The sequence below is a fragment of the Podarcis gaigeae genome (assembly GCF_964106915.1).
Source record: "Podarcis gaigeae genome assembly, chromosome: 2".
NCBI classification, from domain to species: domain Eukaryota; kingdom Metazoa; phylum Chordata; class Lepidosauria; order Squamata; family Lacertidae; genus Podarcis; species Podarcis gaigeae.
The window spans coordinates 52,071,752-52,097,943 of NC_139679.1; the positions used below are offsets into that span (position 1 = coordinate 52,071,752).

General features: G+C 42.7%; 1 long non-coding RNA gene across 2 annotated transcripts; it reads right to left on the reverse strand.

Moving 5' to 3' along the window:
* Nucleotides 1-17,395: 17,395 nt before the first annotated feature.
* LOC310838372 lies at nt 17,396-21,889 on the reverse strand. Of its 2 annotated transcripts, none has more exons than XR_014560949.1 (3): nt 21,483-21,889; nt 18,518-19,446; nt 17,396-18,345 (listed from the first exon to the last, which is right to left on the reverse strand). It is a non-coding gene; the product is annotated as an uncharacterized lncRNA (long non-coding RNA). The 2 variants fall into 2 exon arrangements; XR_014560950.1 differs by having other exon boundaries at nt 21,475-21,889.
* Nucleotides 21,890-26,192: the final 4,303 nt, after the last annotated feature.

The following is a 26,192-nucleotide window of genomic DNA, read 5'->3' on the forward strand; positions in this document are numbered from 1 at the left end:
CAGATGGTCATCCAATCATCATTTGGTGAATAACATCATGCAGATGCTTTGTTAAAAAAACACCCTGAGCAAGCAAAGCATAGGTATTCCATGGTAAGTGCCTAGTCTGTATGTTGTACTCCAGGATGACAATCTTGTACGAAAATGTGCACTATACAAAACTTTTAATGGCATTAAGATGCAGAGCCTGCTGTTGGGGAACAGAGTTAATATATTGATTGCAGTGGTTCCCTCTTAAGTGCCACTCACTGTGCTTTGGTGCCAAACTTGCAAGGGCCAAGAGGTTGGAACATCAACAGGCCTAGACAGGAGAATGGGACAAGCTGCCATCCCTTGATATCCCGTTTCCCTGTCATCTGTGTTATGCAAGGGCCTCAGAAATAATTAGCAACTCATTATAAACATTTCCTGTGGCGCAGACTAGACGTCCGACTCACAGAACTCTTCTTGCAGGCAATCAATGTATTCCCTCAGCCAAGCCATCATTTTATTATTGTGACGGAGGGAAGCAAGGCCCACCCTCACCTTTCCCTTCAAGCCAGGTTGAGAGGCCTTGGCTCACATGAAAACAAATAAAGCATTAAAATCAGAGAACAAAAGCAAGGCCCAGTGCCAAAAATTACTGTAAACAGCATCTTTCCTTTCCCTCCCTCCAGTTACTGAGCATGTTGAGCAATTCTCTTGCTATCCCAGAGAGGTCCACTGCTATCTCAGGGCCTGCTCTTGTGACTGCACTTGGATTGCTTTATCTTCAGGTTCTGGGAGCATCCAATGGTTTTTCTTTAGATGATAACTAGATAAATACTTTCAGCTCAGGGATACAGCCAATGTGGTACCCTCCAAACATTGTGGACTACAACTCCCATCAGCCTTTGTTAGCATGGTCAATGATCAGGGATGATGAGAGCTGTAGCCCACAAACTCTGGAAGGCATTGTGTTGGTTACCTGGCTTTAGTACATCAAAGGGAGTTTCACTGTGTCTGCCTTAGAACATTTCCCCACGACACCGGGGCAGCTATGGCAAATGATCACTAGAGAATGAGCCAACATTTCTGAGGACATCAGAAGAGGCTTATCTTGCAACCTGCCTATCCTATTAGTTTTCATGGGATGAGCAGGATCCACAGCTGCTTTTCACAGTTCTTCAAAAGCAAGGGATGGATTCAGAAGAAAAGCTTTGGGCTTGCTACAGACATAAGGAGGAGTCGGTGCATGTCCTCCTGAAGGTCTGATCAACAGAGAGATGCTGTGAGACGCACATCAGCCATGCTCCCTCCAGGTGGGCCAAATCAAAGAAACTCTTCAAGGTTCTGTCTACAGACTCTTAAGAGCATGTTCATCTTGATATTCACATTTAACAATACAGCATTTGTCATACTCATAAAGCAGTAATTTTAAAAATTGATTCACTGTAACTTATGAAACATATCTGTTTCCAAGCCGTCAGTCACCAACTCACCTTTAATTATGATTTTTATTTTCTGCTGTTGTATCAGGTTTCTTGAATAGTCAACGAGAACCACAGAGAACATATCGAGTACAGATTATTTGATTAACAAATAACATGCCTTTCGGTGCTAGTCTGAATATATTAGAACACCTGCTTAGCATAGTGTTTGTTACATAAACAAAAATGGATTGGACAAAGCCTTCTTTTACGCAATTTCCCTATAAATGACTGTTTTAATAGTTGCATTGGTATGCAATACAACCTCTGGGGGGGGGGGGGGAGAGATGAAAACAAGGATGTCAGCCACAGATGCTCACATTTTCATGATCTCAAATCACCTTTTGGGTGGTGTTTCTGTTGCCAGATCAGCCCCTAGATAGGAGGGCTGACAAATGTCCCAGATTCTAATAGTTTGTCTCACTTTTCAGGCTCCAGGCTCCTTGCAGCTAAAGAGGGGAGGTTGCTTTTCAAATCCCACTTCATGTTCTGCACAATCAATATTATTTACTTACTTACTTAATTAATGAATTGACAGCCTACCTGCATTCTGTGGCCACTAAGCATGCTCAGTCTGTCCACATTACTTGGTTTTTTCCCTAAAGTTGTTGTTGCTGCTGCAGCACTTCTCCAAACTTTGGAGTTCACCTGAGCATGCAGATTCCCCTTGCTTGTGTGTGGATGCTGCTATTCGTCAACATAAGGACCAGCACTTGGAGAACTGAAATCGCTAATAGTATTAGTCTATATGATGATGGTCCTACAAACTGGGTCCTTGGATGACTAACCATATTCTTTGGTATTATAAAAAGTCTTTTGTAGCTAATAGAAATAATTTATTTTTAACTATTTTCATTTAGATCGGTACGTGTCCCCCCATTTGTGTCTCCCCACCCTGAGACACTAGCAGATTGTTTGCATTTTGTAAATGCATGCAGGAATGTAAAAGGTGACATAAATATACCGTACGTCTTGCTTATGAAATGTTAAGAAACTACATGTAAACAAACATTTATGAGTGCATGATTAATTAAAAATGCTTCCTTGACCTTCTCCCACCTGCTGATGCACTGAGGCCAACACTACACTGGAAGGCTGGCAGTAAAGCCATGTACTTTAACAGGGATAGCTAAGTCTTCATAAAAGCAATTGTTGTGCATACCAGTTTAGTAGTTTATGGATCCTACTAAAGGGCTGCCATCTTGGCATTTCCACCAATCCCAAGAAAGTCAGTTGCACTACTCTGGCCCAAGTGCCTTGATGACTGCAGCTGAAATTATCTTGCCACTTCCTGTCACTTTATGGTTTAATCACAGGTTGATAATTAGCTGGTAAGCACCTGCCATACAGCAACAGTGAGCACAAAAGGATTGGAAGACCTTGGAACAGTTAAATTAGAGTGCATGCGTCTGATAAAGCAGAACATATTAGAGTTTGCCAAACCTGCAATTTAGACATCTGTTGCTGTCATCATAGTCCTACATATGGAGGCACAAAGATTTAAGATGGGTGCAGACCATGGGATAAGTTGTTTAAACCTTGTAAAACACTGTTTCTCGAAAGAAAGAAAGAAAGAAAGAAAGAAAGAAAGAAAGAAAGAGAAAGAAAGAAAGAAAGAAAGAAAGAAAGAAAGAAAGAAAGAAAGAAAGAAGCTAGCTTGGAAGGGACCTTCAAAATCACAATTCGTCCTCTGAATTCCTTAAGTACAAGCCACCCTGGCAGATACTCAGTTTATTGAGTTCTTATAATTCCTGCTTCCCAATCTTCTAGGGATATACTCATTGAAATTCCTGGAATCTAGTTTACCCATCCTGAGACAGAGCATGCTAACCCATTTTCTCTATCTTACCATATTGTAGAGAAACATATCAAATTATGTTGAAATCAGAAGGTATATACCGTATTCCTCTATCCATTAATCCAGTTTCACCATAAAAGAAATCTAAGTGGTGGGAGAATATGTCAGTTTAAATTGCTCTCAATTTCTCATTTTTTCCAATTTTATGTGCTGTTCTCCATATTTCTACATCAGTCTGCATTTTTTGGTCATGAAAATATTTCAGCATTTTTATACAAATTTATATATTACTGTACACATTTTTATATGTACTTTTGCCCACTATACACATTTTTACAAAGCAATTTCCCTAATTTGATGCATTTGTGTGTGCCAATATCTGCATTTATATGCACATTTTACCAAAGTATATCCATTTTTGTACATATTAGTTGCTGGATGACTGTATTGCAAAATTCAGAGAATTGTGAATATGTAAGTGTGTTTTGGTTCATGCATTGTTTCAGAAAATGTAAATTCTGCAGCTTTGCCTTCAAATGTGAATTGAATCAAATTGATCACCTTTCCCTAGTACAGGGATGGGTAACCTCAGACCAAGGGACACAATGCAGCAATCCAGGCCGCCTCTCTCTAGCCCACATTCCTCTCCCTAAGCCACATCTACAACTTGGCACTCTTCTTCTGGCTGTTATTGTTGTTGTTTTGCCTGGCTGGAATAAGTCATTGAACTGTGTTAATGCCTCTTGCTTGCCTGGTTAGAGGCAGGAGAGTGGCATGTGTTTAAGAAACTGTTTTTGTGTGGCTAAAATGTAATCTATGGTCCAGTGATATAATATTTGAATACTCTAGCTTTCCAGCACTGGCAGAGATAACAAACAACAGTAACAATCCAAAATATCAATGCAAGAGAGTCTAGCTGCTCAGACACCTGCAATGAGAGCATAGAGTATATCTGTAAAGTTCAGCAACTTTATGTGCAAAATAACCACAATTGTTTAAATGACTAATTAATAAGGTGGGAAGGAACAATAAAAGAACATTTGAATTATTACATTACATAAAAGCCTTAAAAGGGCCCTGCTAGATCAGGCCAAAGGCTTATCTGGTCCAGCATCTTATTCTCAAAATGGCTGACCAGAAGCCTATGGGATAGGAAGCCTGCAAGCAGGACCTGAGCACAACAGCAGCTTGCTCATTTTTCCACTCACTGTTGTCTTTGGTTTTGCCTACCACTGGCTTGTGGCATACCCAGAAGGATTTGCTCATGAAGGATGCAATCTTCAGGCTGAAGAAAGGTCCCCTGTTCCAGACTGGAAACAGTTTAATTTACCTTTTAAACAGAAACTTTACTTTACCTTTGGCTCTTAAAAAAAGCAGGTATTTCATATCTTGTAAAGCTATGGTGTGGTGTAGTATATCCAGGACCAGCCCACCCATGAGGTGAGATGAAGTGACAGGATCCACAGGGGCAACAGATCTCACTGCTGATATTTCTTTCCCCCTCCATTGTTCCTATTGTAGATCTTTCACTCCTTGGCAGGGAGGGGGTGCCATTGTGTGGTTTGTCTCGGGGACCAAAATGTCTTGGGCTGGCCCTGAGTATTCAACATCCTTCTCTTGCAGGTGTGTAAAGCTCCTGCGTATTCTTCTTATTTAATTAAACTTGTCAGTCATTTGTTGCACAAAAATGGTCTCCAAGTGACTTACAAGTAAAATACATTATAATAGCATGTAGCACCTCTAGAAGTCATGTGGCACATTTACGCAGAAACAAATATTATTGTACTAGTGATAACATTTACCTCCTATTTAGACCCCTTGACTCAGCAGCACTGTGGCATGGGGTGCATAAATCTACAACTAATTTGGGGAAATGCAACTGTGAATGCAAAATTCTTTGGATTCCACTTTAATTCTAATTGTCAACAACTAGTTGCATGCAGCAGCCCTGATTGGAGACGGGAATTCTCAAAACATAAAAGGGACATAGTAACAGCTTCATGGGGTGGGGGGAGACATAGGAAGCTGGCTTATTGATTCAGCCAGCACTGTCAATATAGGCTGGCAGTGCCTCACAAGGATATAAGATAGTGATTTCTCCCAGCCCTGTCTGGAGCTGCCAGATACTGAACCTGGGACATTTGGTGTGTAAATCAGATACTCCACCAGCTAAGTTACATCCCTTCCCCAAACTAGTACAAATTAGCATCATGATGCAGGCGCTGGATTAAGTAAACATAGGGCTGCCATGCTGGCTTTTCAAATTGAGGTCTGGGTGAAATTTCCTAACACCGGTGCTTTGTCCTAGATCTTTAGCAAGTCAATGGAAAATTCCTGTTCTTTTCTTTTGTCGTAAAAAAAACAAACTCAAAAACTTTTGAGTTCCTCAACAATTTTGGGGTGTCCTGGTTTTTACTTTTTGAAATATGGCACCCCTAGTAAACATCTACATTGCAGAATGTGGTACAGATGTATAGTTAGCTAATAATGTTTCAATTGCAGTAGTGACAGGGGAATGTGACTTCTTAACTTGTTATTGGGAGATCTTGTATATCTCATGAAAAGACACACAAAAATGAGTGGCCATAAATTCTGGATTTGAAGCTTGTTCCTATTTTTCTTTATTGCACATAAATACCTAATAAAAGCTGGCCAGCTTAGGATCAGTACAGCAGCATGAGGAGAAATGAGACAATGGTTTACTTGGCTAGGTTAGGCATAGTCGTAACTCATTAGCCTACAGAATTTTACAAGAGGTCAGTTGTAGAGTGTGCATAATTTTTTTTTTTTTGACCAAGCTATTCCACAACATAAATCACAGAGAAGAATTGAAAAGTTATGGGAGTTTCGCAAGACCACTGGAACATCGGCTTCCATGGTTTGTCATTTACTGTAGGAAATACCAGTAGAATATCAGGTTTGTTTCAGATCTACCTGCAGATCTTTATTCATGACATGTTCTCCTTAATGTCTCATGCCACATTGTTGACAAAACTGCGTACAACTTAAGTGGCAACAATCCAACAAGGATCCTGTAAGCCATCATTTAGGATCACTCCTCTGCAGACACAGACACGCTTTATATTCTCTGACGAAATACATTTTGCTGTCGAATAATCTGATGATATTATGACCTGCTGCACTGAGTGACTAGCCAGGGCCAGACTACCAATTAGCTAAACACAGACCTGCGTCTCAGTCTGCAGATGAGGAGGTGATACGTCACTCCTTTTCTGCCAATTATTTTAAATTTATTTAACTAAATTTATGTAGCACTCAGTTGTAGTAAAACCTTGAAGTGGTTTACAAGAAATATTAAAATTATCAATAAAAAGTAGCTATAACCATTAAAGCTAATTAAAATTAGCAATACATGAAATACATACATACATCTATGTGTAATATTTTTTTTAAAAAAATAATATTTATTACTTTATTACTGCAGTGGCTATATGTGAAAGTAACAAAGAGGAGAAAGTTTGGAGTTATAAGGCAGCATGATCAGCTTCCGCAGTGTAAAATCAAATTAGATTGTTTTTAGTTTAAGTGCAATGTCAAAGATCATAGTTCAGCCTATAATTCAATGCCATAGCAACCAAAGTCGTTTTATGCCAATTTAAATATTTCCACGCTATCTATTTTACTTTTTAGGAGAAAGTATATAACGTGCTTGCGGTTAGGCTTACTTTTGCTTTGTAATAACTGGAGGCAATAACATGTCCAAGCAACTGATAGAAATCACTCCTACTGCTGAGATTGCATGCTGCTGACAACTTCTTATTGCATCAGGAAACATACCCGTTTTTCCAGAGAGTCCTGATGTTGAAAGGAAGGCATGAGGATAATGTAAGGAAGGGAAAAGGCTTATAGGCGAGATCACAGGAAAAGTATGTTCCTGCTCCAACCTTCATAGATTTGGGAACATAACTGCAGCATCTGAACAGGAAAGGGATTTGGGGATTTCTGTGGAAAAAAATGCCTGATTGGTGTAATCTGTAATATCAAGACAATACATTCCACCCGTTCGTGTCTACTGTGCTTCCTGTCCGCAGTGGCATGCTAGGATTGGGAACAGACTCTGCTTCTCTAAAGGAAGCCTCTTAAAGTATGGAAGGGAAGAGTCATCTGCATGTTTTTAACATTCGTTTTAAGATTATTTATTCCCTCAGCTGCTACAATTCAGAGATGCACTCTCTGTACCATTTTGTCTGGGACCCTTGGCAAAAATAAGAGATAAACAGACTCTCAATGTCAAATCAGAGGAACAGAGCAACCCTTGAGAAGTAAAGGCATGTTTACAGTGAGGGAAGATGAAGAAATGTGTACTTAATCCTTGTTAATTTTGCCGTTCTCCTCCTGGGGAGCTAGAACCTGGTTTGTGCAATGCTTTTGACAGCATTCTTAACTCACAGTCATGGAAATGAAGAGTGTGATGCATGAGCTGTAGAGTGGCCATGTGGCCTCCTTTAGTGAGGGCAATCCTCTCCATTTCAGGGAAAGCAGACATGGTGCCCTCCAGATGTTGTTGGACTAGAATTCCCATCAGCCCCTTGCAGCATGGCAAATTATCAGGGAGGGTGGGAGTTGTAGTTTAGCAAATCTGAGGGCAACACAGTGGCTCGAGATTAAGAGTCTTGTGCTCTACTGAGTGAGCTATCTGCCAAAAACCCCCAACAATATATAGACAGCAAAAGCTATAAAACCCAGGCAGCTAGAGACCATCTCATTTTTCATTAAAAAGCATTATGGAAGAGGGTTGTTTTAGCTGACACCAGAAAGGAGATCAAAGAGAGTCTGGGGGCTGCTGTAGAGAAGGCCTCGACTAGGGTTGCCATACATCTGGAATTTCCCGGCGTTGGAAATAGTGTCTGGCGGAAATTGCTGAAACATCTGGGGAAATTCAGACATACAGCAATCATTTTTCATGTTTTTTCTTAAAAATAGCTCAAAAATGTCATTTTTGCACTAATAATAAAATAGCTCAACAATTTGGGCAAAACTAATTTTCACTTTCCTGAAATATGGCAACCCTAGCCCTGACCAACATACAATTTGATTGCTAGAAATATGATGAGGCAGAAGTAATTCCAACTACAGTGGTACCTCGGGTTATAGACGCTTCAGGTTACAGACTCCACTAACCCAGAAATAGTACCTCAGGTTAAGAACTTTGCTTCAGGATGAGAACAGAAATCGTGCTCTGACAGCACGGCGGCTGTGGGAGGCCCCATTAGCTAGAGTGGTACCTCAGGTTAAGAACAGTTTCAGGTTAAGAATGGACCTCCAGAACGAATTAAGTTCTTAACCCGAGGTACCACTGTATTGTTCTTAAAAAGTACTTGAATTTAATCTAGAATCTATCCTAAAGTAAGGTCTTTGCACCTTGCTCTACCTAATTCCCGAAAAGAAAAGAAAAACAAACAAAAACAAATCTAAAATGGCACTCTGACTGTGAATCAGCTTTTGCAATATGTACCCTGAGGGGATTGTGTCATGCTTTCTGCCCTTTGCACGGCTTTTCTCTGTAATATCTCACTGTCATTGTCTGATCACAACTAAGATGCTTCCCCACCACTGCCCATCCAATACATACATTTCAAACAGCTCTGCTTGAAGAACAGAGAGCAGAGGGTACATGACTTTTGCAACATGAATGATTTTTGTAATAACAGACATTTGCTTAAGTGAAGTTTTCTGAGGCCTGGAGAGCTTTCCTAGTCCTTACTCTTAATGGCCTCAAATTAGACATTGATGTTGGGAGGCATTTAGAGAAAAGAAAAGCAAGTGCAGAATATGAGCACGGCTCAGATACATTCTCCACAAAGTGTTTCGTTTTGATTTGCAATGAGTTGCCCACAGTCAGACCAGACCTTTTATTAAAAGCCATTTTTTTTACAATGTTGATTATTTTAATTGCCCTCATTACAGACAACGAGCACTTAAAAACTTTAAAAGCATTTCTCTCCATCTCCTGGCTTTTATTCATTCCCATTTACAAAAGACATAATGGTAAACACTTTTAAAATGTTAGAGATAAGCTCCCAATTTTGGAACGGAACGGGCCTCAGAAGTGCTCTAGTGCTGAGCAAGTAATCCACAAGTTTAGGAGTCAAAAAAAGAATCAAGCAGAGATTTAAAAATGTCTGAAACTGTTTTTCAAGGGGAATTGTTGTAGAAGAGGGATGAGGAAGTTCTGGCCTCAATTTTGCTGGACTACAACTTCCATCATCCCTGACCATTGGTCAAACTGGCTGAGTCTGACTTGTGTGGGAGATCTACAGGATTGGGAGGGTCACAGATTCCATCTGTACACTGCAGCCATCTATTATGCATAGGCAGTTGCCCCGTGCCGAAAATGGCCACCATTATAATGACATCTTGAGTTGTATTGTTTTCTGTGGTATTCAGGACCAGCCACAGCTGAAGAGATATGCCAAGATAGTTGTGTTACTGGTCAATCTGTAAAGTGAGGCTAAACCAGCAATCAACAGCAATCTCTAAGTTGTTCCAACATGTAGTGTGTGTGTGTGTGTGTGTGTGTGTGTGTAAGATATAGTATCATGAGTTGTTTTTCTTAGTAGTCAGCTATAAGACTGATCCAAGCTATTTATTTTTATTGAAATCCTTTTTATTTTGCTCCCCAATCCCGTCCCCTATGGAGAAGGCTTAGTTGTGTGAAATGAACTTCCACAAATTCTGGCCACATCAATATTCATCCCTTTGTAAGCAGAAACTGCCCCGCTGCTTAGAGCCACTTCAGGTTGTGTATATTGATTCAGCAACCGTTAATGATTGATTACAGTGTTCCTCAAAGCTAACATTTAACAAGAAAACTTGATTGCCTTTCTTGTTTTCTGCCTCATAGAACATTCTGTCATTTTGTAAATGAAAAATCACATGGTTAACTTTTTAATAATTTCCATTTCCCAAGAATTTGCATCTTGCTGTTTAATTGAATGTGGTATTAGTATATTGCACACGTCCATACTCTCCAGGAAAACCTCCAGAGGAAACGATTAAAAAAAAAAGCTAATGGCCAAATTCTGTCTAATGAAAGCCACTAAAGAAAGCAGTGTGGTGCATTTAGGTCTCCAGGCAGAGCCAGCCCTACGATAAGACAGAGAAACTGAACAGCACCTATTGATTGAATGCTGCTTTTGCTTCTTGGGTTCCAGACCAGAGTATGGAAGCACAAACTGGAAGCCCAAGGCCAGATTCATATTGCTGGCTGTCCTAAGGTAACTTTCAGGCAGTCATTTCATGGTCAAAGTTCACATAAAACCCATTTCCCAGTTCATCGAGGTTATCTCTGTTCTGGTGCCACAAGAACAGAGACCTTTCTGGGCACATGATGGTGGTAAATCAAGGCAATTGGTCTACCCATGTACAAGAACAGACTTCATGCAGCAGATGCCCATTATGGTGTGAACATCCCCAAGTCCCCTCAGGCTGGGAAAATGTGGCTGTGTTTTTGTAATTTCATGCAGCCAAATTTGTTATGAATTGTTGTGAAACCTTTTGTTGGCCTCCCTTATTCATCAGCTCAGCAAGAGACAAATTAGAATGAAATTAAACTGCTCTTGAAGGCAAAAGCTATTTAATGATTAAACCTCTTCCTCATTAAAGATGAAACTAAGTGAAGCATATTTACTCGCAGCTGAACGAGCCTGCCTGGTGCAGGCTCTGATCGCTGAGTAGGGAATGGGATCGAGAGACGGCCAGCCACAAACTTCTAGTTATCAGCACCCCCAAAACTCCTTTGCTGTCCACCAAGTGTGCTGTCTTTCTCAGAAATTATGTTGCTGAGCACAGAGAATAGGGCCTTTATGGTGGTGGCATCCTCATTCTACCTTGTTCTATGGGAACTTAGGGTTCACAGGAGAAGCTGGGCAGTGTCCTCACAGGAACCCAAGACACTCCAAGGACCTACAGGGCCTTGGAGAGCTCACAGGGTCCAATGACCTAGCTTTGCAAACTGTTGTCTTGGCAAGCACCTAGTTCCAACTGAAACCCCTATATATGTTGTCTGAATTATTAGTCTTTAACCAGTGGGTCAGGACCTACCAGTGGACCATGACTAGTGATGGGGCTTACTTCTTGCCCGTGCTCATTTAGTGTTTGAGATTCTCATCAAACCTGCTCAGTTCATGCTGATGCTTAGTCTGCTTTAGCATTCTGTGCTTCACTTGTACACAACGACAGTGAACTGAGAAGAGTTACAAGCTTAAGCTCAGAGATTGAGAACAATGACTACAGTTTAGAGTGAAAAGTTCATCAGAAGATTGGTATTGAAGACTGCTCATGAACTCCTGCATATAATGCAGGAGATCTGTTTCTGCGTGAGTGTGGAGGAAGCTTTGGTGGCTCTTGCTCTTTATTTTGCTCACTTTTAACAAACTTCCATCCTCATCCCTAGTTGCAAGGCCATCTGGTTTGCAGCAAAGCTATTGCCACCATGCTGAGTGCCAGCAACATGAACCAGACCAAAGGTGCTAGTGGATTTTCCACAGGCAACTGTTGGACCACTGTGAGAACAGGGTGCTGGGTTAGATGGGCCATTGCTCTGATCCAGTGGGCTCTCTTGTATGTTCTTAAAATCAAAGCACAGGCAGAAGAGTTCTGCAACAAGTCAGCAGTGGGGCCAAACTAAAAGGTTTGGCTTATAATGGAATCTATCCCTATTTTGATCTATCTTTCCTCTTATTAATGCTGTCGTATAAGGAACCTATTCAGCGCACATATTTCTTCACCTAAACTGCCCAACGCCTTCTGCCTTAAAGCAGAAGATAATCAAGGCCTCTGCCAAAGATTCATAAGCCACATAGAATTGGTGGGCAGGCTTTCTATTTTACCACCTCTACTTATGACTAATTTTTTAAGTACGGTAGGCCTGCAAGATAAATCAGCCTCATGAGTCATCAGGACAAAGGAGCCTATCTCACTCAACCACACCTGCTAAAATGATTTGGGAAAATTCGGTACACTTTGAGATACCAGCATCAATTCTTTCTTTATCTTGCCATGTCTTGCCGGAGCTTTCTATACAGGCACAACAGGAGTGGGGGGAATCCTGTCATTTGATACTGTGTCTGCTTGCACAGGCACAAGGAAAGGGAGCAGAGAGACCAATTTAGCAAGGGTGGTAGTTTCCAAGGAATGAGACAGCTCTTTCAGGCCTTACAATGTTTGTGTAGGTCTGGTGAAGAAGGAGTGTGTCTACGCGACAAAGGGGCATTTGAAAAGAAGAAAGAACTCATGGGTACAGAGTATGTATCCAAGGAGGATTAAAGAGGCGTGGATATTAAAGTTTTACTCTAATTGTTTATTGTAGCCAAAATCCCATGACAACAAATGGTTCTCTTTTCTTTCTTTCCTGCAGAGTACTTTCCGTTCCTCACTGTGGCTTTGTTGAAATGCTTTTTTTATTTTTTTATTTGCTGACTTCGTTTTTTTCTGTAAATAACAAGTATCACAAATTGTCCCTACAGCTATTTTGGACATCATTCACTTCCTGAATTCTCCCTGTGAAGCTGAGTAATGGTTCAAATTCTCCTCAGTTTTATTATTTATTATTCCTTAGAAATCTGTCATAAAATTGCACTTATCAGTCTGTATCTCAACGATTGCCAGTTCACTTTACTAAGAATGCCCTTTTATAGTTTAGGAAGCTTTATGACACTAGTCAGAGACTATAGAGTACTCCTTTCCCTCAAAGTACTTGACATCCCTAAAGAAAAGCTGCGGAATGACAGAAGATGGGAAAGGCAAGTCATAAATTTTGTTTGGGTTCAGATAATCAGGGTTTTGAGCTTTTCTTTTTTTGTCATAAGGGGCCATTTTTAGGCTGGCAATTTTCTTCAGAGACTCAGGCACTATGTTTCCTCATTGCTTCTTTGGGCTTGCTTACACAAGATCATTTTTTATACCCCCCAGTGATTGTTAGGTGGAAAGTGTCAAGTGCTCCAAATGCCTTTGAGCAGAAAGATGTCTCTACAGAGTTTACTTGTCATTGGATGATAAAGGATGGGAGGTTTATAGCAACTTCCATATATCTATATCTATATCTGTTTCTTACTATATAATAAAATGATAAGGCTGTCATATGAACAGCAGCAGGATGACAGAACAGGAGGCAGGTGGATTGAGCAAGGGGGCAGATGGGTATACCAGGCAGGCAGAGTGAGAAAGGCAGGGTAGACCAGTCCATAACAGCCACCCTGCGTTGCAGACCTATTATAGTAGGTTGATACCAGGGCTCCTTCAAGACATTTTGTTGCCTGAGCTGATGGACAAAACAGTCTCCCCCTCTCATTCCATATACAGAATGTGACCGGATTGGCAGTTACCGTATTTTTCGCTCCATAAGACGCACCAGACCATAAGACGCACCTAGTTTTTGGAGGAGGAAAACAAGAAAAAAAATATTCTGAATCTCAGAAGCCAGAACAGCAAGAGGGATTGCTGTGCAGCAAAAGCAGCGATCCGTCTTCCTGTTCTGGCTTCTGGGATAGCTGCGTAGCCTGCATTCGCTCCTTACTGCATTCCCCTTACTTTTTAGGAGGGAAAAAGTGAGTCTTATAGAGCAAAAAAATACGGTAACTCTTATTTTAGCACCAGTGATTAGACATTTTCCACCCAATGGCTAACTCAAGTACAGAGAAGGCTGGCTTAGGGGCATCAAGGAGGATTGTGGTGGTGGGGAGGTGGCTGCTGCCACCGGCTGGCAACTTCCAGCTGAGGCAGTTGTCTCACTCAGGCTAATGATAGGGCTGGCCCCTTTTGGCACCTCTCAAAGGAAGAGAACATTCATTGAGAAAGTACCTGAATGTGTTTACTCAGAAGTGAATTCCTTTAAGTTCAGTGAAACTTTCCAGTAATGTTAAGATTGATATATAGATGGTTTGTAAAAGAAGAGGGAAATGTATAAACAAATGCTATGAAACAAATTGGAGCAAAACTCCTTTAAACAATGGCAGAAAGAATTCTCTCCCATCCCCCAGAAAGAAGATAATCATTTCATTAGCAAGACAAATGGATACCAAATGAAAAAAGCTGGTATGTAATGGCTCATGGGAGGGGTAAATCCAGGTAGCGAAGCACATTTCTCAAGATTATGTTGCAATTTGCTTCATTTATTGTCAAAATATATTTTGAGTTCCATTGTTTTTTCCAAGGTTATGTCAGAACTGAACTTTTTCCTCTTACAATAGTTGCCTCACAATGCAGAAGGAAGTTATTGCTTCTCACATTTAATTGCCATGGTAACCAGTTTATGACTACAAACCTTCACAAAGAGAGACCATGAGATGCAAACACAATTCTTTCCCCCACAACAAGGACAATTCTTAGCCTTAGGGAGACAACATGAAAGCAATATATATAGGGATTAGGGAACAAATTTTGCTTGAGTAAACTCTTCACCATAAGAAGATACATATCCAGACAGAAATGACCTCATTTTCAATCCGATACCACAGTCTACTTTGAACTATGGCTGCAATAATACATGATACATCACAAGGAAAAACAAAATATATCACTTGAGAGTGCACCTTCCCATGGCAGGCAATCAAATGATGACAATTATTGACCCATCATCATTCACACTGAAATGCAACTCCAAGTGCTCCTGAAAATTATGATATTGGAGTATATTGGGTCTTGTTAAAAAACAACAGCAACCAAATCACTATAAATCTTGATTGCTCTGTGCAGCACTTATTCTCATAGCATTGTTGTGAACTGAATAAAGTAAGTTCTCCTTTATGCAGAATTGACTTATCTGTGTTTATAAAGATTATGCCAGAACACACCACCATTTTATTTATATTGAACTAGCCAAGCACCTATCAGTTTGATGGGCTGCAGGTGGGCAGAGTGAAAAAGGGAGGCACCCCCCCCCATACTAGTATTATTTCATTGCAGTGCAGCACTGCTGACAAAGATTTCGGAGAAGGATGGACAATGTGTCCACTGCCCTTGGGTTGTGCTGGGATTTCTGCAGTGTGTCATCCCTCACCCCCACATTAAGAGGAAAGATTCTCCTCACATTAAGAGGAAAGACAGCTGCCCACTTGGGCCTGCCCGCGGATAGGATAAAGGAAATGGGCCGGTGGAAATCCAACGCGTACAAAAGCTACATACATTAGAGTGCTCCCCCTGTTGTTCTCCTACTTACCGGTTTTCTCTCTCCTTTCATCCTCAGCTGTGTTCAGGCGACACGTGTGGATTTGCGGCCACAGTATAGTCCATTGGGCCCGCGTTTGGGCGGCCAGCTGCGGCCTTGCGCCTAACCTTGGTTTACCACCTGGAGTTCGAGTTTCCTGGTTTTCGAGAAGAGGCATGCGCTGGGTCGAGCTTATGCCGTTGCTATGGGAGAAAGTAGCCTCGTTCGGCCCTCCCGATATCCTGGTCATCCAATTAGGAGAGAATGACTTGACTAATAGGAGAAGTGTGGACTTGCTAGCGAGCATGAAAAGTGACTTGGATGCGTTCGCTACTTTATGTCCCAGAACGACAGTGTTCTGGTCTTCTATGCTGAAGAGGACTTTTTGTCGCGGAGCGCAAAGCTGTATGGCCATTGAAAAAACCAGGAAACTCGTAAATCGGGCAGTGGCCCGTTGGGTGTGCTTCATGTATGGCCGAATCATTTATCATGACCGTATCCGTATCGGCGAGCACGCCTTATATCAGAATGACGGGGTGCATTTATCAGACCTGGGGAACGACATTTGGTTAGATAGCGTCATTAATAGCATCCGGGATTGGTTACAGCCGTGAGGGTATTGGTGGCGAGCCTTGGGGCTCGGGTGGCGGTTAGGCATTGGAATAATGTGTTGTGCTGTGTCGAAGAGCTAGGTGTGGCCATCGCCTATGCCTTCAATTTTTAGGGGTATTCCGTTAAAGGAATCTGGCGGTCGTGTATTCTGTCCGATGCCTGCTTGGCGGGAGGCCATGGCATGACCCTCGGTGACATTAGGGGTGAGCCTATAGTTGGATCGGCATCAACAGGCTCCACCTACTGGTGAATAAACCCACTTGTTCAAATCCAATGCCTAAGCCAATACCTTTTCACTGCTGTAATCAATAAAGTTGTGGCCTTTCCTTACCCATTAACCTTATATCACATGTCCGTGTGTATTCTTTCCACATTGCGGGGGTCGGGTCCTCGAACCACAAACAACGAAACTGAAACTGAAAGGACTGGGTTTTCTGAATATGTGCATAGGAATGGATGCAGTATGTTCAGGGCCCCACTTAGCAGAATGAGCTGGACCACCACTAAATGCAGCAGGGATGGATTGCCAAATTTTGAAGTAAGTGAAACAGTATGTGTACCCATCCAAAGAGCTGCTGGTCTGTGCCAGGTACTCCCATTAAGTTTAGAGTCTAAAGTTACCTAGTTACACCACTGAAGGAAAGGTAGATTCTGAGTTCTGAATAGTTTTAAATATTTTTTTAAAAAAATTGCACGATCTGGTAGTTAGCTGCCCTGGACACAGAATTGACATGTGCCTCCTGTGGTGTTCGTATGGAGCCCTCGATCATTTCACGGACTATTGACCCATACACCCCTAATCCCCTGCCAGCAACCAGGTCCTCCCTGGTAAATCACTTAGTCTCAGTCAGGTTCTTAAGTTAACAATGAAGATTGTAGTTTATTGCAAACACAAATAAACATTAAATGCATTCAAAATGCTGTTACCCTTTACCCTCTTAGTCTTATTTTATTTTGTCTCTCTTTTACCTCCCCTCACACAAGAACCAATGTACTAACTGTCTCTCTATTTCCGTCCGTCTGCCAATGGCTTTTCCCATCTGCTTCTTCCCAACCAACTAACTAACTAAACCTCGGGCTAAGCCCTTTTATAAACAGGTAGGCTCTGCCTCTGGCTTTTCTATTGGTCTACCTATTAACTCTTTCTCTCCCCCGTACAGACATTTTCAAAAGAACAGGCAAACACCACACTCCATTGACAGCTGTGAGTCCAAAATGACTCCCAGGCTGCGCACCTGGTCCTTCAGGGGCACAGTTACCCCATTCAGGACCAGGGAGTCACCCACACCTGCCCGCCCCTGTCCTCCCAAAACAGTACTTCTGTCTTGACAGGATTCAACCTCAATCTGTTAGCCACCATCCAACCACCTCCAGACACTTACACAGGACCTTCATCACTTTCACTTGTTCCGATTCGAAGGAGAGGGAGAGCTGGGTATCATCTGCATATTGATGGACAGTATGTTTTTTGGAAACCAGTACAGAAGGGCAAACTACGTGACAAATCTCACATCTAGATTGGACCTTAGAAAAGCATTAAATAGAATTGTACTTTGGGTTAAAATAGGTCATGGAGAATCAGAAACTAAAATAGAACTGATGGGAAGGAACTGATTATTCTCTCCCTCTCTCTTCCTCCTTTAATTGCTATAATGTTTGTTGCTTCCAACTGGAAGAAAAAGGAATCTCCTAAAAAGGAATGATGGTGCAGTGGGATCTGGGCAGGGTTGTGTGTTAAGAGTCAGTAATGTTGGGCACCTCCTGAGTCCAACGTCTCCATTGCAGGGCATGTTGCCAATTCCTGGAAGCTTCTGCCCTTGATGCTTGTCTTCCTTGTTGTGGCTGCTGCACACTCACCTGTCCTTGTCAACTAGATAAGCAGAAAGAGGAGCAGTGACCTCCTCACCCCTTGTCCTCTTCCTCTGGGAGGTGATGTGAACTTGACCCACAGAGAGACAGCAGAAAGGCAGCAGCAACAGTGATGAGAATGAGGCAATGGGGTCAACTGAGAGCATCTTGCTCAAGTGCATCCCTACAAAAAAGCAGGAACTGGAACTGAATCTGAGACAGAACATATGTGTGTTAGAAACCCTTTCTTGCATATGTACCAAAAGGGCATCAGATGGTCAGCAATGTGGGACAAGTGGGTTTGTCTGTCAATTTTTGGGATAAAGCAGATCCATTTATTTTGCTTTCTGTGTCATGAGTCTATGTTATAAAATCATTTATTTTTCTTTGAAGTGTTAGTGAGGCTACAGAGTGGTCTTTGCCAACCTGGTGCCATCCGGATGCCTTGGGTCACTTCTGCATGACCATTCATCCTGATTTGTTTACGTGACATCAGTGGCGTAGCGTGGGTTGTCAGCACCCGGGGCAAGGCAAGTAATTTGCGCCCTCTAACCCGTGGATTTTAGTAGGGGCAGAGAGCTGCGAGTGCGAGCGCCCCCCCCAGATGTTGCGCCCGGTGCGGCCGGCCCCCCCTGCACCTCCCACGCTACACCACTGCGTGACATTTTCAGGTAGATTGTACAACCTCAGCTGTTTGTCAAACATTCATTGTACTTTGTATGCAGGGATGTTATACAATACCAAATGGAGCAGTTGGGACTCCACATTTCCCAGTGTGCTCTCTTGCTACTCTTCATTTCACAGAAAGTATGATTTCGGTGGCGGCGGCGGGGAAGTAGGTTGAGCAAGGGTTCCCAATCCACTTGAATTTGCTGGTGTGTTACTGAATCCCACCTATAAAATAGTGACAGTCTGGAAGCAGCCTTGGACTACAACTCCCATCAGCATAAACCAGCATAGTTGTTGTTCAATACATCTGGAAAGCACCAGGCTGATGAAGAGTGCAAACAAATTATTGGCTCCAAACTGAAAGTCCCCCCCCCCAACAGTACACACTATACATTTAAAGCACATTCAAAACACATTCTTTCCCTCATAAAATCCTGGGTGCTTTGGTTTACTCCTCACAGATTACAATTCCCAGCACTCCTTAACGAACCACAGTACCCAGAATTCTTTGAGGGGTGTAATGTGCTCTGAATGTGTTTTAAAGGTATAGCGTGTGTGAGAAGCTAGTTTCACACCATTTCTCTGCATCCCTTTTCTGCCTTTGTTCATAACCCTCCACTTTCAGAGATCCTTCTTCTGTATGTATACACAGAGAAGAAATGGAGCAGGCTGCCAAAGGGCTCAGCTGCACAAATGGCATTCAAAAGCCACCACTTGCTGATTCAACAAACATCTTCCGTGTTTTCTTTTCATATCAGGCGATGGGCTCAAGACCAGTAAACACAGAACAAATGAAAAATCTCTTGAATGCAAAAAGCACCTGCAAGTTTAGAAACCTCAAGCTCTGGCTTAAAATAGGCGAGGAAGTATTACTCAAAACGTCCACAAAGCCTTTTTGATGTGATCTGTAAACAAGGGAAATAGCCATAGCAGCAGTCAGCTGAACAGTATACCTAGAACTAACATGACCACCTCCAACTCTATCCCTTGCTGGGCAACTTCAGTGCAAGTAACATGGGTGCAGTACATTAAGGGACAGTATGTGACGCCAACTGTGTCCCCTGGGAAACAGATAGTATATAGAGCACTGTCACGTGCTGATTCAGTGAACCCCTTGCAGATCACATTATGTTCTTCCCATCAGTCAGAAGGGTTAGATGGAGCTTTGCCTTGCCAGGATGGAACTCCTGTCATGCCCACTAGCCAGGATGCTGAGTAAACTAGTGTTCTCTGTAGCATGCAGTGTTTGTGAGTCCACACACCCTTCATGGATGACACTTGGGAGCAGCTGGTCATTCTGAAGAGTAACCTTCATTTGCTGGAGTTCCTAGACATTTGGCATGGGGTGAGCTGCATACTGCCAAGTCTAGGGCAAACATTGCTGCTCCTGCCCACACAATGACCGCTCCCCACTTAAAACGGGGGGCGCCCTTTGTGGGGACGCGTGCAGCCCTGGATCTGGAGTGGCCCCATCAGCATAGGCTTTGCCTTCCCTCAGGTGGGATACCTGGAGGTCCCCGCCTACCCCAGTGAGTTGTCCAATCCCACCTGGGGGAAGCGTTGCCAGGGAAACCAGGCCAGGTAGGGGGAGGGATTACCTGCCCACACAATAGAGGGTGGATCTTAATTGGTAATCCTCACTTGGCTCCAGAGCTTCTCCCACCCTACCCACCCTCAGTTAAGGTCTTCTTTTGCAGGTTAACTTTTCTTCATAGGTTTTGCAGGTTAACCTGTCTCCACAGGTACGCGGGCGCTGCTACGATAAGGTCGCTGTTAAAGGGCCGGAAAGGAATTTCCCTGCATTGGCAGGTTTCGCCTTTCCCGTAGCAAAACGTCACAACTTTGGCGGTATCAGGCCTTGGGCAGAATCCTTTAGTCCATCTTCCTCTTTGCGGCGGCGATACCAGGGTTCCCCGTTAAAGGGGTTTTGAAGGGAGGCTTTGGCCGTACGCCGAAAGGTCGTCATTGCTCTCCCCTGCAGCAGCGGCGTAACGGGGGCGGCTATCTCTGCTTGAACATATGTTCTCCAGAGCCGGCCCATCCCCCACACAAACACTGGATAACCCTGATGCTCCCTAGGTCCCCGGCTGGGGACTGGGGAGGGAGAACGCCCAATGCCTGAGCCAAGGTCTACCCACATTTGAAATTTAATAAAGTTGTGGCCAATTTAATCCCATAGCACGTTGTCTAGAGTCGTTATTCCACATGACGGGGGGACCACGCGGGATCTGGGGACTCCGCCTGTCCACGCAATGCCCCCCACTCACTGCTCCCAATGCCTCCTGCCTGAATATTGGCTTCCTCTATGTTATATTATTTACTATTGTAATTAACAGTATTTGTTTGCAGGGTTCATCAAAGTCTCTAATAAGTTTACCTACAATATGAAATATACATTAAAATTCTGATAAAATCAGGTGTTGAAGTATCTTATAGTTTCTGTGCCTGTCAACCACCATGTTCTCTCTCCTTCTCTCCCCCAACTAAAAAAAAAAATCTAGCACATTTTGCGTGTTGAAATTCTCCTATGCCAAACCAAAAGGCTGCCTGCTACCACCTAGTTTTTTTCTCTCCTAATCTGCACCCCACTTCAGTGGGGGCACACATTGAAACCCAAAGCACTGCTGTATCTGTAGATAGGGTCTCCTATGCATCTGCCTGCTAAATCTCTGCCTGTTTTTTCTCTCAAATTGTACCAATATCTGGTCTGCTGCTAATATTTCTGTGCCCACCTTGCTTATCTCTACCTTTTTTGGTATCAGGCCACCCTCAGGCACTCATATGTAGGAACCCTACAAAAGCTGGAATGTCTTTCTGCCAACCCTTCCCTCCTCGCTTGCTGTTTCTCTGCCCCCAAATGCCACCCATTTCAATGAGAGATCCTAGTGGCCACTGTGACCATGTGCTCCTGTGCACGCCCACTGAATCTGTACCCAAGTACCAGGGTTCTTCTTGGCTCCATGAGGGAGAGATGCTGCCCATACTCCATAGATGCCTGCTTCAGAAAGGTCCCTGCTGCTCACTGCCTGATGGGGAGAGAGACTGTCCATTGTGACTTCACACTGATGCTGCTTGCCTGCAGGAGAGAGACCAGCCATAGTGCCCTCATGATGATGCCTGATGGAGAGAGAGTTGTTATCGTGATCTCATGCTGATGTTGCTAGCCTGAAGGAGAGAGACGCCCATTGTGACCTCACACTGATGCTGCTTGCCAGAAGGAAAGAGACAAGTCATTGTGCCCTTATGCTGATACTGCTTGGCTTAAGCAGGGGTGCCCAAACTTTTTTCAAAGAGGGCCAGATCTGATGAAGTGAACATGCGTGAGGGCCGGCCAAAGTTGTTGTAGGATTTTACTCCAAAGTTGTTGACCCTTTTAAAGAATTGACGTGGTTGAGCTTTTTTTAGGATTCTATGTTGACCTTTTTTAAAAAAAAATTCCCCAGAGTTGTTCACCATTTTTTAAGATTTCCCTCCAAAGTTGTTCACCTACTTTTAGGATTACTCACAGAATACTTTCCATATACCTTTTGGCTCAGATTGCAGGCAGCATAGAGGGAGAGACGAAGGGCAGGTGGGAGTGAGAGATGACTGGTGGAAGGCATTGCGAGCCAAATGGTGGGTGGGAGAGAAGGCTGAATGCCAGCTGCCTGCTCGAGCCAGCAGACTGCCAGGAGAAGAGGGTGCATGCGAGAACCAAGAGGTGGACGGCACCTAGAGCCACACTCAGGGCACCTGCGCAAGCCAGCCACCAACCAGGATAGAGAGGAGGGTGCATGTGCAAGACGATGGGTGGATGGGTCCTCAAGCCACGTGGAGGGTGCATGCACGAACCAGCAAATGACCAGGGTAAAGAGCAAGGCGCATGCACAAGCTGATGAGTGGGCAGCTCCAGGAGCCACATGGTGAGTGGCTGTGAGAGCTGACCAGCAGGTGGGTTAGCAAGCCACAGCGAATAACCGCCCAGTGGAATCACCACCCATGCCCACACCCTGGGAAGAAACTGCCTGTGGGGCCGGATTAAATCGACCAGCGGGCCAGATTTGGCCCGTGGGCCGGATTTTGGACATACCTGGCTCAAGCAGAGAAACTAGTCCTTTAAGGACAAGAGAGTTCCCAGTGGGAGATAGGTTTTGCATCCAAAAGAATCTTTCCCAGGGCAACCTTAAACAAAACAACTCCCCAGGCAATCAACAGGTAAGGGTCTTTGCTGCTTTGAGGGAGTGTCCCCATGAAATATCCACAAACTCAGATTGGTTGAAAAATGAACCAAACCCCTTTTCACTTTGGGGGGGAAAGAGGTCATCTTATTTCTGAGCAAGTTCAGTGTGATCCATGGGCACATGATCATCTTTAATGATGAACTTCTTTCTCAGCTAAACCACTTTCTCTGACTGCAGGTGAAAACTCACACAATGGAATGTTCCACCATACAAAATATTCCCTGCACACAGAAGGGAAGACCGTTTTCCTTGGTTTTCTGTCTTCAAAACACCAGCAAAGTTTTTATCAAACAAAATTGGACTCTAACCTTTGACAGGAAAGATGAGGTTTATCATTTAGAAAAGCCCCAAATATGTGTGCTTGATATTTCACTCTTTGTGGCATTTGTTGCCTCATGATCTGTCAGTTTGCCTAATGCTTCCAAGCAAAGATTTGTGAGACAATTAAATAGAATTAACTATGCAGCAATATTATACTATCAAATATCACAAGTGTTGAGTTTAGTATTCTTCAGCATGTCAACAGGCAGGTTAAAACAACATGAGCTGTATTTGTAGGATGTATGAATATCACAGGTGTGTGTGTGTGTGTGTGTGTGTGTGTGTGTGTGTGTAAAGAGAGCTATTGTAAGACAGATCTCTCATAAAAAAGTTAAGTCCCAGAACTTTTAAGTCCCAGAAGACACAGAAGCATGCAGACCCCTCATTGTGGTACAAGAATATGTGGACTTTGGCTATTGCAGAGAAATAACTCACAAATCTCACATTTCTAAGGATAAAGAAGACCCAAAACATTTTAATGCCTTGAGTGGGTAGGTGATGTCAATTATTACCGGTCAAATTAAGATATACAAAACTCACACTTTGAAATTTGGCTTTCATGATGTATTTTGCTGCTTTTATTTTTCTACATTATCTGCTCTCTGTTTATTTGGAACATGCAACCTTTGTACTGCTCCTATGTTTTGTAACTTTGTGTTTTATTTTCTTTTTATCTTTGATCTTACATTGATAAAAAAAAGCTTTATTAAAGAAAGGTAAACATCAGGGTCTTCATAGATTGTTGTCCAAGGCAGAACACAGCTCTTTGCTCCACCAAGCAGAATCGAAATCAAAAGCTTCTCTTATAAGTGCTGAAATAGGGTTGCCACCTGTTTTGCGTCTCTGTGATGCACTTTGGGCAACACCCTGAGACGTCCATGGAGGGCAATTTAAAAATAAATAATAAATGAGGGTGTTTTAAGCACAAAACAATGTAAAAATAAATACAACCCAGGTGGTCAAGAAAGCCCAACAGAGACTCCATCTCCTCAGAGTATTGCGAAAGAATGATGTCAATCAACATTTGATGATCTCCTTCTACCGGTCAACAATAGAAAGTGTCCTTTCATACTGCATCACAGTGTGGTACGCTGGTTTGACATCAACTGATAGAAAGTGCCTCCAGAGGGTGGTGAATACAGCACAAGATATTATGGGCTGTCCCGTGAATCCGCTGGATGAATTAGCGGAAGAACGTTGCCTCAGGAGAGTGAGGAAAATTCTTAGGGATGATTCACACCCTGGCCAGCACTTTCCTGATCTCTTGCCCTCAGGCAGAAGGTATAGAAGCATGATTAGTCACACCAACAGGGTAAAGAACAGCTTCTATCCGTGGGCTGTTAGGCTGCTGAATGAAAAGATAACAACAGGGCAACTGACTTTGGGGTTTGGTGGGTGTGCATCAGTAAACAAGGGTAATTAAGACTAAGAGAGCTGAGTGGGGGGTTCTCGTGTAATTTCATTGTACACAAGTTGTACAAGTGACAATAAAATATTTCAATTTCAGTTTCAAAACTCAAAGTAGACAAGGTGTGCTAGCTCTGAATTGGGAACCTTTGCTATTTTGTTTTTTCTCTAAAAGAACCGACAAAGAAGTGGGGAATGATTTGGATTAGGGCCCTGCAGGGAAGAGGGGTTCTAACTCTTTGCCCTCCATGTCATAGCCCTGGTCCAAATCACTACACAAACGTACAGAGCTACTGGTCTTAGAGAGGAAAATGTACATGCTTAAGAGAAAGGAAAAATAGTGTCGGTCCAAAAGTGGACTTCCAGCATCATGTCTAGTTTGAGTGTTATGAGAGATGACTTTTGTATTTGTGATCATTTGAGTTAACATATTTTCTGCAAATGTATATAACTGAAAAATGTGAAGAAGAAGAAGAAGAAGAAGAAGAAGAAGAAGAAGAAGAAGAAGAAGAAGAAGAAGAAGAAGATAATGACGATGATTGCTGGAAGTGTTCCCCGCACTCCTAAATTAGTATTCGTCCTGATTTGTTTTCAGAGAGATTAGACAATTTTGGCTCTTAAATAAGCAGTCACTCTGATTTGTTTGTAGGGAGGCTAGATGAATTTGCATCAAAGCAGGGGTTGTTGTCCCACAGCTTCCAAGGCATTGTCCTGTCACTTTCCACATCACGAAACATCTAATACTTTCAGGAGCCAGGTTTGTTATGTGAAGCCTCCCGATCAACTGTGATTAAGCCGCTTGAATCTGCTGGCAATCCCCGCTGAAAATAACAGCAATCTGAAGCACCCAAAACCTCTCCCACTATGGCAAGACATATCCTACAACTATTTGAATGACGGGAACTATTTCTACAAGTCAACCAAAATAAGCATAGGCAAATTTTACACAAATCATGTTCATTTTTGGTGATGTGCAACTAGTTCCCCTACATTAAGATGTCCATTGCCTTCAAAAATTGATGCTGAACTAGGATCTGATGTTATTCAAGACCTGTGTCCATTTTACATGTTCCTTCACTGGAAGAGCAGAGATGTATCAGAGGCCAGCAATGAAGTAGTTAAGAAATGTCCCCTAGTAGTTAACTTTCTCTGGCTTCTCTATCCTGCTCTATCCAGTTTCTCTATCCTGCTCTTATATAACAGTTTGCTCAACAGCATCAATGCACAACTGCTTTTGTCACACCTTGATATGTTTTGCTCTTGTTTCCCAGGGTTTAATTACTATAATTTCCACTTTTGCTACACCTTTTCTCCCTCCTCTTCCCTGCCACTGTCAGAAGTGCAGATGGCACATGGCCAACTTAATTCTATTCGTTTCTCCAGTAGGAAAATGAGCAAAGTTACTCTGCAGAATAAATGAAAGAGGGGAAATGGCTCTTAACAATGCCTCCTCTGGCACGATGCTACTATTTTAAAGAGATAAGGCTTTTTTTCGGTCAGTTTCCACGGATAATCAAATCATGTGTCTGCTGCATAATCGGCATTAACATACTTAAAAATAATAATTTTAAGTATGTGCAGCTGCTGAGTCTCTCACCTGTTTTAGAGTGATAAAAGTAAAAAACAAACAATCAAACCTCAAACAGTAGTTTAAAGAACAAAATATTTACTTCCCATGTTTAAAAGGAAGAGAAAGAGTTGGC